Source organism: Chenopodium album, chromosome 2 (genome assembly GCF_948465745.1).
Source record: "Chenopodium album chromosome 2, dcCheAlbu1.1, whole genome shotgun sequence".
In the NCBI taxonomy this organism is placed as follows: Eukaryota; Viridiplantae; Streptophyta; class Magnoliopsida; order Caryophyllales; family Amaranthaceae; genus Chenopodium; species Chenopodium album.
This window is the reverse complement of record NC_137835.1, coordinates 82,597,902-82,612,989: the sequence shown is the minus strand read 5'-3', so window position 1 is coordinate 82,612,989 and position 15,088 is coordinate 82,597,902. Positions and strand designations below refer to the sequence as shown.

The 15,088-nt window shown below is 34.7% G+C and overlaps 1 long non-coding RNA gene across 1 annotated transcript; it reads right to left on the bottom strand.

Moving 5' to 3' along the window:
• Positions 1-1,602: 1,602 nt before the first annotated feature.
• Positions 1,603-10,456, bottom strand: LOC145603672 (uncharacterized). Its single transcript, XR_014104890.1, has 3 exons — positions 10,232-10,456; positions 7,459-7,744; positions 1,603-2,429 (listed from the first exon to the last, which is right to left on the bottom strand). It is a non-coding gene; the product is annotated as an uncharacterized LOC145603672 (long non-coding RNA).
• Between the last annotated feature and the right edge of the window lie 4,632 nt (positions 10,457-15,088).

Sequence of the window (15,088 nt, the reverse complement as noted above, 5' to 3'; positions counted from 1 at the left end):
AATGCATAATAGTTTAGCATGACTCAAATCCGAAATGACCTAACCCAACTAGACTTGGCTCAAACTGACTACGGCCCCGTTCTTTAGAGCTGCTTTGCTCTGCTGAAATCTGCTCTGCTCTGCTCTGCCCTGCTGAAATCTGCTCTGCTCTGCCCTGCTCTGCTTAAAAATAGTACTTAAAAATAGTTGCTTCAATCTGCTCTGCTTCAATCTGCTCTGCTCTGCTCTGCTGAAATCTGTTTTGCTCTGCTCTGCTCTGCCCAAAAGCTCAAAAGAATAGGTTCGTAGACCATTGGAATTGAAGCCTCTAAAAGAGTGGAGATGTAATGCTTCGTGCTCCGTACTCATTGTTAACATCTTTCGATTATTCAGTACAGGAGTGACAGACAATTGAGTATGGAGGTCAAAAAGCTAATTATTATAAAATTAATAATAGTAATGACATTTATCTGCTGTTGTAGGTGGCAAGTGGAGTAGGCATATTTACACGTAAATTTGAATGTATTAAGTTATATTAACATGGTGTTTAGCTTGAAATCATGGTAAAACCTGATTGACTCATGTTACACTTTGTATAATTTTGTCGGTGGACTCACATGTTCTTCACTTAATTTAATTAATGACCCAACAATTTAGATCATTAGATGCGTGTAAGCTTAACCAAGTTCGTACTTCCCCCACCCTCATTTGTAATTTATACTTTAGTTTCACACCCTCATTTGTAATTTATACAAAGTATGATGTTTCGTATGTAGGAACTTAATGAATGAGGGATAAATCAAGTGATTAGAACTTTTCTTTCGATTTTTGGAGATCCTGAAATCGAATCTCACCCACCCTTGTGGCTCTCTAAACACAAAATGGACAAAAAAAAAAAAAAAAAGCAACTTAATGAGTTGATTTACAAAATAATCAACATGGAGTATTATTATTATTTTTTTAATTGTAATTATTTGCTATATACGATTTACTTTTTAATTTTAATCTTTTATTGAAAAATTCATCCAAGATCCAATAAGATACGAGTGAAGAGTCATAGGCCTTATTTGGTAAAGAGCTTTTAGCTTATTTTGTCCAAATAGAGGTTTGACAAATTAAAAAAGTTAATTTGGGCGTCTGATAAATACTTTCTCTGTTTTATTTAGAGAGTAAGGATTTTTTTTTTTAAAGAAAACAAAAATATTAGAGAGTAAGGCTTAATTTAACACTATATTTGTACTCAAAGGGGAAATTGTATAGGGCTGGGGAAGCGTGGCAGTGTGCTACTGCTTAAACCTGAAATTGGTAGGACCAAATTTTCATTTATCAATCACTCCGTAATGTCCGTATCATATGTCTATCAATTTATTCACACTTTACGAGTGATAACCTGCCAAGCGTACAATGACTTCGGAGAAAAAAAACAAAAATGAATGTCAAGAAAATGACAAATTAATAATCTACTCCTGTAAACAATACTACTGTATTGTATATCCCAAATTCATCATGGGTCAATTTATAAAATTAGTTAGCTTAATTATTCTCTAAAGATAATCTCAAATTTTTATATTAAAAAATGGAAAAAAAGATGCCACAAGAAAACAAGTTATATTAAGGCATTCATTAATACAAAGCACAAAATTAATTCCATTAGGTCATCAAGTAATGTTGGAATGCTTCATGAAATAACTCGCACTTCCAATCTAAATACGAATAACATTTACCGACAATTTATTTTTAAGCATGACAAAGTATGGGGCATCATACGAGTTATAAGACACATTATAGGTGTAGAATGATCTACTCCGGATTAGACGTGCGTGCGTATCTCATATTCTCATCCAAGAAAGAAATTGAAGGTGGTGTTCACTTCAGCACAAGTGATTGCTCACTAAAGGCCTGATATCACACGCCCATGTCTTAAACAGTTAAACCCATACGACGTATCTAAGACGGACAACAAAATGGACATCTTCTCAAGGACCATCCCCAAAGCTTGAATTGCAATTTTGCAAAACAAGAGTTGCAGCCTGCAGGTCACAGATACACAAAATGCAGTACACATATACAACTCATGTAAATTTCACACAAATCCGATTGCAAGTGTCCATGTGGAAAGGAACCAAAAATCTAGGGAGATCGAGTCAGATACTATGCTCTTGATCTCCACTAAGTCCACTCCAAACAGCAAACACCAGATTCGATCCTCACAAAGCACCGGGGGGAGATATTACTTTGTGCAGAAAAAGGTATCTGATGTTCAGGCAAAATTAAACCCTGGCTAGGGTTTGCTCAGAAGGAACAACACAAAGGACCAATATCTTACCTGGTTTAAAAATGTACCGCCTTTATCCTGAATATAACACCACCATCTTGCACCTGTAACTTCAAATTACACCAAAAAGATTAAACTCCTCAATGTAAACTGGCCTAGCTATCTCCTAAATCAGCTGAAAACACAGATAAAAGAAAATTAAACATCGTGCTGTATACGAGTTTAATACAGATGAGCAACAGAAAAAAGAGGTGAAAACACAGAAAGCCATAAACATTAGGGCATAAAATCCCTTGCTTCATCATGATTAATTCAAATCATCTTCTCTGTAGAATTAAATTGAAACATAAACAAAATCGCGCTTGAGTTGAAGAAGAATAAGAACATTTACATCGAAAATGAATATTTAACCTATCAACAATTTCACAGGAAATGGGTGACTACAGCATTGGCACTACTAATGAGCAACATTCCAAAAAGTGAAATGGCGGCGATGCTCGATTACTTAGGATCTCAAATCAAGTGTTTCCTTCGGGAGGCCACCCACCCTTTGGTAGGATGTTTTACCCCTAATAATGGGGTTCTTGCCCACAAAGGCTTAACACTCCTTTTTCTCAAGTTCTTCAATAAAATATCTAAATCTCTTAATAGTTTTTTAAAAAATATCAATACTTCGATCCGTAATAATGAGCCATCAAAACATTAACCACCTGGATCACCAAACTCACCAGTACATCAAAAAAATGCACACAATAATGATAAATTCCCCAAACCAAGTATATATGTACAAATCAAAATAAAGGCTTCAACAATTAATGATGAGCACAATTCAACACCATATAAATGATAATCACCCATCAACAGTTAAAACATCGCTGGGGCAACAGCATACATATTTTTTTTTAACAGACAACAAAATACATCAAAATTAGCATAACTTAACAAACTCAGGTTGAGAGCAGGAATCCAATTTGAAATCAAGGGATCGGAAATGGCCACTATCATGTTTCCGTGTCTTTAAAACAGACCTGATCCGATAATATCACTCACTAAAGTATACTCCCGGAGTCCCGGGAGCCTTTTCTCATAAAACAATAAATGACAAAAGATAACCCAATTTGATCATAATAAACTAACAAATCAAAACTGCAAATTAAAACAGCCTGACTTAACTGGTGCCACATCATATGTTTCAAGGAATCAAATATAACCCCCCCTTCCATACAAGTGACACAAAGAATCGTATCATAATATTTCCGGAGCCAATCAGGGTGTCATTCAATGATTAACATGGAGCAATTATCCCTAATCTCTTGTTAGGGCACTAAAAGAACAAGCATAAAGGGCTCAAGTATTTCAGTGAAGTGTTAATCTTGATAAGGGGCGCTGGTTGAGGATAGCGGTTTAAATTATTTCCATTTGCCAGTAAGGATGGAATGTAAAAGGATCAAGAGAAAGGTTAAGCTGATTTAAATTACAAAGGCAAAAAAAAAAAAAAAAAAAAAAAAAAAAAAAAAAAAAAAAAAAAAAAACAAACAAATTCCTTTACATGTGATCCTTTGATGCCCTTTTCATCACCAAAAAGAGAAAAGGAAAAAGTAAAGATGTACATTCGCTATTTTGCTAAATGAAAAACTAGGGTTTCTTTAGGTAGTCTTCTTGAAATGTTTTTCCTAATCACCATCTATTTGACATTGACATCAATGAATCAATACGTGACATGTTGTCCACTTGTCCTCAAAAATGTGTTCAACAAATTGGAATATAGGTGGTGACTTCAATGGCTTTTGAGATGTTGGGGAGAGCTCAAGGAACTATAGGGGTGGGGTGGAAGGTAACTCACATGAAAACATGCACTTTTAATTGAAATTAAGAGTGGTGTGATCTCTATTCAATAGTAAATAATATTGTTTGTTTCAATTGGTAAACTGGCATTTTTTATAGTGCCTTGTTTACATCACCTTTATTTCCCCTCTACGCTTCTCCAGCTGTAAGCTTTGTATGTGAGCAACACATCCATATATACGAGGAGAAGAGGGGTGTGGAAGAATAGTAGCTTGAGAGAGATATCCAAGGTTGGAAAGCATTTGGTTTGACATAGGAACTTATAGGTGCTTTGGAAGGAGAATTAAAACATGAGATATTTAAAGGGCAAACTTTTGAAGTCAATTGATTTGAATGTTAAGCAACTATATTCCCTTCGTCCTTCTAAGATAGCACTGAATTCATTTTTGGTTTGTCTATTTGAGTTTGCTTTATAACATATACAACCATAACGAACCACCACTTTAGTCTTACATTACTACACTTAATTCCACCAATTTCCTCTTAACAACTTCACACAACCAAATTAAAACTTAAAGATGTAACCATACTCTAACTCCCTCCAATTTCTTTTTTTGGTTGTCTATATATATCACTCGCTCCGCTCCTTTTATGATAAGCCTTTGTTTGTACCTTTTCTTCCTTCTAAAATAGTGTGCCATTTTCTCATGGAGCAAATAATTTTAGAAAGAGGGAGCATTGCCTAGGGCCACTTATGTAGGTTAACAATTACCATTTAATCAATTTACTTGTGCTTAATAGATTGTCATGGTGGTCCTAGCTAGCTAACCCAATTGGCAAGGTGCTTTCTTATACTATTATATATGTTGTCCTCCTATGTTTTTGTAAAAGATAGAGTGAATAATGTTGTACGCTCTTGTAGAAGAAAAAGTTATGGATGAGGCTCATTCAAAGGAATGGAGATGGTTTATGATTTAGATTTTAAAAAAAGCTAAATAGGGTGAGTTGGACAAATGTGATACTATTTTGAGAGAAAATGTTTAGTGGATAATAAAGACACTAAGTTAAACATTGCTTCGTACACACATTCCCTAACAACCATGTTAGGTGGCTAAAGCCCTTAAAGAGTGATAATATCTTCACAAAGGTTACTTATCCTTTTTCTATCCACAATATTGAATACATGCTTCATAAGCCACTCTTAGTGGGGGTATACATGTTAGTGGGAGCAAGTATGGGGTATAAGGTGGGGCGATAGGATGTCCTTTGTATTACATTGCTTGTTATTGGTAAATTGTGCGTTTTGTTCTTAGTGTCTTAAGGATAAGCACTTTGCTTTCTCAAATTCATAAGGTGCTTTACATAATGCTTATATGGCAATCACATATGTGGTATCTAATTATCTATGGCTTAAATAGGGTTGATAAGGGTTTGAGCCTCCCTAGCCACTTTACATACTTTTAACTATTCCTTACCAAGAAGTTTCAACGACTCAAGTTTGAAGATCCAAAATTTTTTATAAGACGCTAACATACGCAAGCACTTGTTTTTGTTACTTAGTGAAAAATAGGAACCACCATACACAACCACATAAAGATGAAAAGTAAAGAGCTTACATGTTAATTGGCTATGAAGTGAATCAAACCATGTAGATGCAGAAGCACAATAAAGAATGGAAGAATTTACGCATATACTTATGCCACAAACACGGAAACACCTTCAGAATTGCATTAATCAGAAAATTAAGGTGGGAACCTGGCAGTCAACACTTGAAAAACAAGTAATAAAGTTAAGCAGTGAAGATAATTAAATTATCTAAATCTTTGTACAGTTTAGTAGCAAATAAGTGTGCCTATATAGAAATTAAAAACATACATAGGATTTGGTTGATAAGAATATCAAATCTCTCAAACTATAGAACAAAATAATAAAACAATAAATCATTTTTTAGGAGTATGAACGATTGATACATGGATCGGTGATGGGTGCTATGTAAGTTCCAAAATAAAGCATCATTTTCATTGCTAGAGAAAAACTTGTTGCCATTTGATGAATGGTAAAATATTAGCAACTAAGAATGCCAAGCGTAAGGAGACTTCATACAAGGGGTGTGCAGAGAGGCACGTAGTTGTGTTTATAATGATATCCAATATAATCCAATGCGTGTGGAAGCTAAGCAAGTACAAAATGTCCAATTAATACAAATACATTTGGTGTTGAAATAATGCTAAATTCCTATCTGTATGGCAATGGACTATAAATTTCCATTCAACACAATGACACTAATACATCTCAGCACAAGGCCGGGAAGCCCAATTGATGAGGTAACTCATGACAAACCGAGGGATAGATCAATGAAGGCTTCAATAAAGGCATTGTTGTATGGTCGTGTATGAGCAACTGGACAAGGCCTATTCCACCAATAATGCAACTATTACTCATTCACTCCTATAGCCCTATATGCATAAATTTAAATGACACCACTATCATCATGACTGTCATGATGACTATGTTTTACTAAAACACCCAGCACTGCACTGGGAAACCTAACTGGTAAAGTAACACGAGACAAAGCAAGGAATAAGTCAATAATGGCATTGTGGTAATGTCATGTATGTGCAAGACCTAGCTAACTCCATATGCTATTACTCCTTTACTCCTAATAAGTACAAGCTTGAATAACCCCAGGCTCTACTGTCACCAGGATTGCCATAAACATGTCTGCCCGGTACATAAATATATCTTCACATAGGAAAACGAACAGAAAATCAAATTGGGTAAAATACAACTTTTCATTCAAAATAGGTACCTAGTTTTTTTCCTCGAAAAAAAAAAGGGTACCTAGTTCCATGTGAAAGTCAAAATATTAAAACATTATTAGCAACAATTTATCTCCGCAAATAATCTACTATTTTCACTCAACTTGCCTCACGCATCTAGAAATGAAATTGTGACTGCTAAAATAAATCTGAACATTTTCTCCTTAAACAATATAACATAATCACTAAAAACCTACCTCCACAACACAAACACTGATCTAAAACAGTGAAGGATTTTTCTTAATGTTTATTAACTCTCGAATACTACATGAGTAAAACTGAACACAAATACTAGTAATAAATTCGAAAGGAATCCCAAAAGTAAAAGGAACAAGCATACACATCCACTAGTAGACTAATAGTCTCAAATATTCTTTAAGGGCTGATTATTTATGGATGTCAAAAGTTCTCTACCAAGTACCAACTAACATTCTACCAACATAATTAATCAATTCAAAATCAAGGGCAAATTTGCATCTAAAACAAATGTGTAATTTGATTTGAATAAGAAATAAATCTATGCAAGAAAATCAATTCTTGATGGGATGATTTTAAAAAATTCCACAATGATAAGAGAAATATGAATGTCTATCCACTCACATGAAGATGCCAAGCTGTGCATATAATCACCATTTATGTCCTATAAGAGTGAAGCACAAAGAAATTTCCGAACATGTTCAATTGTTCATGCAATGTGGATGTTGTTGAAGCATGAGGATAGAAGATAACAAGCTGCCTCCACCTTTAGATTATATGACAATGAGAGAGAGCACGCATGTACACTGTAGTTACTTCCATTACTTGCATAAATCTCGACAGGCTTGCTTAAGCGTGCTCTCTCTCATCGTCAAACAATCTTTAGATGAATAATTATGAGAATCAAAGCCTGCAATAAATCGATGGGAATCAATCTTAGAAACAATGGGCATAGAAAGTGAAAGCAAATACACAAGTTCTCAGACAACAACATATATCTTGCAATCAAGCTAGCTAAGCAACTATAACACATAGTCTCCGGAATCATCATGGTTCTACAAAAATTAAAATACAATCAAAGAGGTATCCAACAAAGCAGGAAGCAAGTAATATTGTAGCAATATTGTAAAGGTTAATTTATTATTCCTATAACAATATACGATCCCAAAATCTGATACACTGAAAGTGTTAAAAGGGCTCCATATTTCTGCAAATCTAAGTTGATAAAGCTAGAAACATACCACATGTTTGCAAGAAGCCATCTAGAAACAGAAAGATCAACCTTGGTCTCATTTTTTAAAAAACTAGTATTAAAGAAAAATATATGGAGCCAAATTGATCAAAGATGGAGCACACAACAATAAAATCTCTGTTACAGTGACAATAACATATTGTCGATGGCAGAATGACAATGGATTAACAACAGTGACATATGATTTTCTTATTACAATAGTTGATCACATGGTTGGTCGGTTCGTCCCAATCCCCTCATAATTGTGACATGATTTATACTAATAAGGCCCTTCATAATAGTTGAATCATTTCAATCTTCTATCCATCACTTCATTAAAGTGGTGGAATATTTGGAAATCTAATAATAATTAAACCATTATCTATGATAGGAAAGTAACACCTTTTTCCGGACATCCCAAAATAGTATACGTGACTATTAATTTCGAACAAAAGTAACACATCTTACGCATAATAGTACCAATTTTCAGCTCAAACTAAAAATTGAAGTCACCTTCAACTCTTTAAGTGCTATGTAACAAGGATTCTAATCCCGAAACAAATAAAAAATACTAGGAAGGATGTGATTCTCAAGCAGCCAAGTGAAACCTTTAAAACTTGATCTACATCAATGGCGTATATATGTAAGAGATGCAACGCCATATTGTCATACATATAATTTATCCAAAAATAATGCATGACAAATGTAAGATCAAGTTGTTAAAAACCAAGTATTTAGTTAGAATTTTTTATTTTTTTTGGCTAAAGGTCTAACTTCTAAGTTAATATAAGCTTTGATATTATTTGCACACTTGTGCATTTCAAAGTTTACAGCTTTGATTTTTAAAACCATTGTAATTATTACTTTTGTACGGAGCGAAACATGGATCAATGTCAACCTAGGAGGGAGGGAGGTGAGAGGAAGAGAGCAACAAGGACAACGTTAAAATTTCTATGCCAAAGGCCCCCTAGATCTTCATATTGGGCTGTCCTAACTGCTAGGCTATGTTAATACGTCCTCTCCATTCAAATGACTAGCATAATTGGATGCTAATAACTCCCTCTATCCGGAATCAATAATCATGTATACTATTCTAAGATGACCGAAAAAAGTTGTCACAATTCCTAAAATAGAAAACGTGCTTAGATTTCCAAACATACCCCCACTTCAATAGGGTGGTGGAGTGAAGATGGAAACGAGCCAACTATTATGAAGGGTATTTAAGTTGAATCATGGCGGATCCTTAATTATGAGGGGTTGAAACCAAGTATTTTTTATAACTCCAAACAAAGGAGTATGTTCAATCTTAACCACATGATGTCAAATTTAAACATTTTTATCACTAATCAAGCAGCACATAGAAAAAGGTAATCCAAAACATCAATATCACATGCATGATTAAATGATACAAAACTTTTAAAAATCACAAAATTAAACTAGCCACACCCAAATACCCAGCATGTATTAACAAGAAACAAGTAATTAACTATCTGTTTTAAATCACAATACAACTGAAAGGGATTCCATAATCAATTACGCCGCGTCAGTCAATTACACAAACAATAACTTATGAGTTTAAAATCAAAATTTAAACACCCACTAATCATAAATAAACAGCATGAAACTAAATACAGGAGTAAAAAAAATAAATAAATAAATAAATCCAGTATAATTTGAAAAGTCAACATAAATTATACTAAAACAAGCAATAAAATAACTGAAACTAATAAAATCATACCAGAAACCCTAAATTCATGATTGAAATCAACTATTTCTTCATGAAATACCACTATCCAATAATAGAAAACACACCATATGATTTCAAATTATATATCTATAAAAGGAAATACATGTGAAAACAACCCTACTCAAAAAAACATCAACAACTCCATATTAAAAACATAAATTAATACAAAAAATTCAAGTCTAATGCATGCATAATTATAAACAAACACTCAACAAACTAACAATTAACAAAACCCCCACAAAAATTCACAACACAAAAACATTTTTAATGACTTTAAAATTTTAAAAATAACACATGCAAAATAGAAAATCACACAATTCATGTAAAATACAACTAAATTTTAATTATTTACAAAAAAAAAATGAAATAAAATTACAAGGAAATCAAAATAAATACTAAAAAAAAAGAGAAAGATGAACCTTCTTGTTTTTGCTGTTCATGAAAATGGTAGAGAAGAGAGAGAAAATAAGAGTACAATATTTTTGGTGATATTTTTCCGGAATTTTGTAGGGTTTAGATTTGGAAAACCAAAGGACAAAAGTCAAAAAAAATAAAATTAAAAAAAGAAAATAAAGGAAAATTCTAGAGTGCGGTACAAAGTTGAGGAACAGCTAAGATGGGACCCACAAAGAAGAGAAACATGTTGAAATAGAAGCGGTTCACGTGTGGGAACACCTTATCAGGTGGTGCCACGTAAGAGGGTGTACCGGAACAAAGGTACACTCTGATACACAGAATTGGATAAGCATATCAAAGATATGACTACATTTATTTTTATTTATTTTTATATTTTTAATAGAAAAAGAAATGACAAGATTTGACGAAAGGACTAATAATATAGTGAAAAAAAGGAAAGATGATAAGGTCTTTAGATTTGGACTTTAATTAGTAGTACAACGACCGAATTATTAGTTCCACTAAAAATTTTAGTTCTATTTTTTTATATTAATAATTTAAGTTAAATAGTGTGATTAAGACAATTTTAAAGGTGGTACAAATGTGATGCACGATCCAATGTGGGTTGTTTTTATTTATTGATTTAATTTAATTTAATTTAGTGGGAATTAACAATAATAAGGTACAACTTTTTTGTAATAAAAATAATGGAAATAAACAAGGTATGATTTTATGGTTTTGAATATGAAGGTACAACTAACCTTTGTTGTTGTATATGTTAGTTTAGTTTGAGTGAGTTGTCAACTTGTCAAGTAGTAATGTACTATGGCTTTCTAAGATAGTGGTGGGGGAATGACTTTGTTTAAGAATCCAATAATTAGTATTTGACATTTGTTGTTGGGGTTGTATGTGGAAATGTGAGATGGTTGTGGCTATTGTAGTTTTGTTTTATGAAAAGGGATGACAATTAGATAGGTTGTATGATACTTTAAATAGATGATGTCTACCGTATAGATGGTGTGTACCGTTGTACCTTATATTTATGTATATATGACGTCGATATACATAGATTATGTTTTTATGGGTGTTAGATGTATACTCGGATATATAGAATGTCCTTTTACTTTATATTTATGGAAGCCTAAAAGATATGATTGAGAAGCTAGAAATTAAATTTAGAATATAATATGGATGTATGTGGTACAATATAAGTTTGTAAGATAATATATAGGTGTTGTAATTAAGTGAATATACTTGTACATATTAATATATATTTTGTTGTATTTGTGACCTGATCGATTTGTGTTTTTCGATGTTTTACGGTTAATTGTGCAGCATATAGTATCAGCAATGATTTAGAATAATGTTTAATATAGTTTAACTTTTATGTAAGAGTAATTAAAATTGAAAAAAAAAATAAAGTTTAACATTAATATTTGTTTATAATCTATAAGTAACGTAATAAACTTAGTGAAGGACAATTATTGTAAAAAGTAATTAAATGGAATTTAAATTTTACAAAATGAACATTTCAAAACATACGAGTAGTAAAAGGATTAAAAACAGTGAAAGTAATACGTACGAGTTATACGTGGTAATTTTTCATAATAGTCACAAGTAGTATATAAGAATAACCTTGTCATAAGTTTGTTTTGAAATGAAATTTCGAAGTTGCAATTTTTCATAATAGTTGTAATAAGGAAAATTTCACATTTACTACCAGGGAAAGCACCATGTTTTTGATAGGCCGTCGTCGAGCCTACCAAAGATAAAGTCCTATCTTGGTCTCACTAGCTAATAGCAAGGGTAAGAAAGGGTCGAACCCAAGAGAGGCGTTGAATCAACCACCGAAATACTACCGCATAAATAAGCTAAATGAAGTCGAAATTGGTTTGGCTTTATGTAACAAGTGCTAGTTCAAGTCAACTAAAGCTAGGGGGAGATTAACAATATTTAGAGAGTTCTAGGGCTTGGGATATACCACTCAATTTCGTCACAAATCACAATTAGCAAGTAGCAAACAATGGTAATTTGAGGGGATAATATAGGGGAAGTCATCTAAAGCACTCAACTACTCTTTCAAGCTAGAGGGATTACTCGAATTATGAATACAACCTACTCTCGTGGTTACAAAGCATAAAACAAGTATTAAAGCATAATCACGATGACAAAAACATTCCCTTGACTGGAAATTCCTATTCTCATGGCATTTCAAGTCAATTAAGCATAAGGGAGCTAACTCAAGTTCATCTCTCGATCCTTCGTTGAGAAAGCTTAAATAATAGTTCTAGCAATGGCCATATACAAGAACTAAGCAATTAAACCACTTAAGCTCAACTAATTAACACCAAACAATTACCAAATTAACACATGCAACAAGTAATTAGTGACTACATTGAGGGTTTTACCCAAACCCTAGAAAATTAGATTACTCACAATCCATGGAAAAGTAACTCATGAACAAGAATTAACTAAAGATTAAGCTAAATAACAATCTAAGCATACAAGAATTAAGCAAGATAATTAACAATCAAAGCAATTAAAATAGAAGAGAAGAGTGAGAAAATGTTACTAGAAGCTTCAACTTGAATATCAATGGTGGAACTTGTCTTCTACAATGATTGAGAATGAAATTTCCAAGCTAATAATTATAATCTAACTAATGATTTGAGAATATTTGTGTTTCTACAATTGCAAACTAAGAGGAAGCACTAAAAACTTTGATCCGTACAAATGAGCTCCCAAGGTTATTTATAAAGACCCCCAAATAAAAAGGACGGAGAAAACAAGAGTCGGGCACGGCTACAGGTCAGCACGGACGTGCTGAGGTTGGCACGGGCGTGCACCTGGGAGGCAGAAGGTACTGTTTTAGTCAGGGCATCCTGCACGGACGTGCTGAGATTGGCACGGGCGTGCACCTGGGAGGCAGAAGGATCAGTTTTGGCTGAGCAACCTGCACGGACGTGCAGGATCAGGCACGGGCGTGCTGAATATCCTGCACGGACGTGCTGAGTTCTGCACGGACTTGCAGGCCTTGAAAGCAGTAGGCAATAGCTTCTGGTCGTGCTGGAACACTTCTGCACGGACGTGCCATACTTTGCACGTCCGTGCAGACTCTCTAAGGCCTTTATCTTCACTTTTCTTCGGTTTTGCTCCATTGTTTCAGCTTCTAACCTCGGTTTATCATCCAAATGCCTCAAATGGTCGCCTTTGAACCTAAAAACCCAACGAAACACTAACAACCCGTGAAGCAAGGGATACACAAAAGTTGAACAAAAATAGAGTAAAAGTGAATCAAAATGCCAATATACCAAGTAAACAAGGTTCGAAATCACTCTAAAATCGTATCAAATAACAAGTTATCAGTTTCACATTTGCTACCCCTTTAAAATTTTATTTTATTTTACTACCACCGAAACACACTAACTTTCACGATTTCCGTTAAGTTTATTAAAAAAAATTAAAAAATTAAAAAAAAATTAAAATAATAAATAAATAAATATAAAATGAAAAAACCACCCAAAAAACCCTAGCTCTCCCCGTCATCCACCCTCCCCTCTCCCCCTGCCGGCGGCCAGCGCCCAAACCTGCGGCCGGCGCCGGCGATTCGGGTCGGAATCGGACCCCTCCCCTTCCCCACCCAAAACCGACAATCCTAACCCTAATCCCCCTGCCCGAAACCACCCTAAACGAGTTTTAGGGTTTCGCTAGCTTAGGGTGGTTTTTGGTGGAAGGGATCGGGTTTCGAGGGGAGAGGGGCTGGGATCGACGGGGGTTTCGAGGGGAGAGGGGCTGGGATCGACGGGGGTTTCGAGGGGAGAGAGGGGCTGGGATCGACGGGGGTAGGGGAGAGAGGGGCTGGGATCGACGGAGGTTTTCGAGGGGAGAGGGGCTGAGATTGAGGTGGGTTTCGAGGGGAGAGAGGAGATGATCGGGTTTTCGAGGGGCTGGGAATGCGACGCCGGCGCCGACAATCAGGGTGGTCGGAGTCGCGGGCAGCAGGGGATTGGGCTCAGGCGACGGCAGTGGCTTGGTGGCTGGGCTGGACGGTGAGTGGTGGTTGCGGCGGATTGGCAGCTGGTGGGTGGGAAGGAGTGGTGGGTGGACGGTGGTTGGGTGGTGGTAACTGAAATACTAACGGTGTAAGTCAAGTGGTAGTGATTATAACAGTTAGTTTGTTTGGGTGGTAGTAATATAAAATAAAAAATTAAAGGGGTAGCAAATGTGAAAAAAGGGCCTTTTGCTGGTAGCAAATGTGAAATTAATACTAATTGGTTACAAATTAGAGATTGTGTAAATTGGAAGAGAGTAAATAGTGTGTGACATAGAACATTTGAACGAAGTACAAAGTACAATATTTGGAGAATAATGTAGTAGCTTTTGGAAGATGCATTGAAAGAAAAAGGCATGGCAGCACCTCAACCCTAGCCTAGCTTAGTCTCATAGACTCATATAGTGGCAAACAATGCTCAACTGCTGAAGCCATCTTCATAAACCCTTAGCAATACAACAACAATTAGCACCCAAAAAAATTCCAACTTTAGCTAGGAAAGACATTTTAGCAAAAGGTAATAGATAAGACTTCCTAAAAATAAAGTGAAAAATCAAATTAAGAAATACAAACTATTTAAGTAATTTCCAAAAAAAAAGGAAAAAATTAAAATGAACAGAAAAAAATAGTTTTGGGTGATGAGAACGAAAATCAAGTTTTGGAACACAATTTGAATTTTGAGATCAAAAACTTGCAGCAACAATTTAAGATTTTAGTGTTCAAAAACATCGGATTTGGGTTATTTTAAATATTTGGACAAGATGCATCAACAAATTAAAATTAAGTATAGCTTGGGAAGGAGAGGGAAGGGGAAGGAAGAACGAAGTGT